Here is a 2,152-nt window from a genome sequence, read left to right as displayed (position 1 = left end):
GCTGTGCTGGAGCTGCAGAAATGCTGTGAGCTGTGGGAGCGAAGCCAGTTTGCAGGGGGAGAGGCAGTGCTTTAGCCCTCCTGCCAACTGTCACTTGCGCTGCTCACATCCTGCACTTTTATTGGATTCTTCTTTTTTATGTCTTTTCTAATTAATTTCCTAGAACTGTGTGGCAGCCTGCCCCACTGTGAAGGATTTGAGCATCAGGTCCTGGCACAGACGGTGGAGCTGCCTAGCTGTATGCTGGTGGCAGCAGGAGCTGGCCCTCCTGCGTCCCCACGCACTGGCAGGGACACCACCACCAAGGTGATTTTTCCTTGCTGCGCAGCCGGCAAGCCCCTGGAGATGAGGGCAGCGGAAGGAAATCTCACAGCATCTCGGGGCCAAGAAAGCACCCCAGTGCAGCTGGACAGAAACAGAGGCACCTTTTTCTCTTGGTCTTTGGATTTTAGGTTCTGCCTTATTAGGCAGAAGCTGCATTCTTGCCATCTAGGTCAGGACAGGGGAACGCTAAACTCAGCCCCACTCTGGCAGTGTCTGTGTCTGCCCCCCCTCCTCAAAGGAAAACACTGCTGAAGGAAAGGCACCATCAGAATACTTCATCTTGGAAAAAACAATCAAAGGGGCTAGAGAAAAACAAACTTATCACAAGTGAAACAAACTCAGCCTGGAGTATAAAGAGGGCCCAGGGTAAAGGCCAGACTGAAAAAAGAATGGTTTACCCTGAAATGGGAATGTGAGTCTTGTGTCCTGAATCTGCCGGGAGTAAGGGGATTATGAGGCACAGGCGCTTCTGTGGGAGAGCTCAGGCTCGTGGGTGTTACCTGTTGGGCAGGGGGTGCAGAGGGGGATCAGGGAGACAGGGGAGCAAGTGCAGCTCTGGACCGGGAGGGACGTGGGAGTGCCTGGGGTGTCCTGGAAGGGAGCAGCACTCCGCAGAGCTCTGCTGACTTCTTACTTTTTTGTGTTATCTTTGGACGTAGGTGTCTGTGTGCCACAAACGCCAACCAGAATCTACAGCCTGGTAGGGGAGAGAATTGCAGTGTGCCGTCAGAGCCCGGGGCTGGTGCGCAGAGGAGGGCACTGCTGGGGGTTACACCCCTGTAAATCCCCACCCTTCTCTGGGATAGCCAGGAAGCCTCAGTGCCAGCTGTCGAGAACACAGAGCTGACACTAGGTGCTTGCTCTTGCTGGGGCAGATATGAGACACATCATGGCAGATACTCTGTGGTAACTGTGTTTTGCCCGTGGGGTGTGCTCAGTTTAGGCCCCAGGGCATTAGTAAAGTCCATGCCATTGAGCACAGGTTTCTGCTTAAAGTTTGCACATTAGTAAAGTCCATGCCATTGAGCACAGATTTCTGCTTAAAGTTCGCGAGTGTGCTCTGCTCCTGCAGACCCCTCCCTTGCAACAGCAGGAGGGCAGATCGCTTGGCTCTTAAACTAGCTTTCTAAAAGCTATTTTCCAGTCTTGAAGAAATCAAAAGAGAAATAATCCGTAGGCTGGCTTTTCTATACCATGCAGTCAGCTCCAGCAGCTCACAGTTTGCCTGTCAGCTTCTCCATGCTGGAAGCAAATGCTTCCCTCGCCTGGCTGCCTGCAGCCCTGCCCATGGGCAGGGGGAATAAGCCTCAGCACCAGCCGTGCAGAGGAGCAGCATGTGGGAAAAGGAGGCAGTGCTGTTCCCAAACCAGATATGGAGCAGGGAGGCTTCTTCTCTGGAGACTTCAACTTTGTTTATTCAGACCAAACTGGATTCCAATAGCTGCAGCTGGTTTTGGGAGCAGAACAGCAAGAGCCTTTGCAGCCTCCAGCCCCTGGAGCTGGTCAGGAAAGGCCTCTCTGCGAGGTCTCGCTGCTGCTTGCCTTCCATCCCCGAGCCAGTGGGGGCTCTGGATTCACAAACGGGCTCTCTGTGGCAAGAGAGTCCTCGTCACCTTCAACTATCCTGTGTCTGCCTGTGCTGGGGAAGGGAGCTCGCTGGAGGAGCTGGCAGCTGGCCGTGCTGCGGCTTTGGGAGCTCGGGGGGGGGACTCCGTGCCACTGCCCTTTTCCTGGTCTCTGGGCAGCAGACAAGTCTCTGGAGCCGAGGTCTGCTGCAAGCATGGGTGTACGTGCAGGAGTGCTTCCGCGCCTGTAGAGAGAGAAGCGT

General features: G+C 54.6%; 1 protein-coding gene across 1 annotated transcript in view; it reads left to right on the top strand.

Moving 5' to 3' along the window:
* The window catches only part of ZSWIM7 (zinc finger, SWIM-type containing 7), a 10,230-nt gene that overhangs the window by 6,793 nt on the left and 1,285 nt on the right, over positions 1-2,152 (top strand). The gene's annotated exons all lie outside the window — the stretch shown is intronic.

Source organism: Pterocles gutturalis, unplaced genomic scaffold (assembly GCF_000699245.1).
Source record: "Pterocles gutturalis isolate BGI_N339 unplaced genomic scaffold, ASM69924v1 scaffold20689, whole genome shotgun sequence".
Classification (NCBI taxonomy): domain Eukaryota; kingdom Metazoa; phylum Chordata; class Aves; order Pterocliformes; family Pteroclidae; genus Pterocles; species Pterocles gutturalis.
The sequence above is the reverse complement of the archived record's forward strand: the minus strand, read 5'-3'. Positions and strand labels throughout refer to the sequence as shown.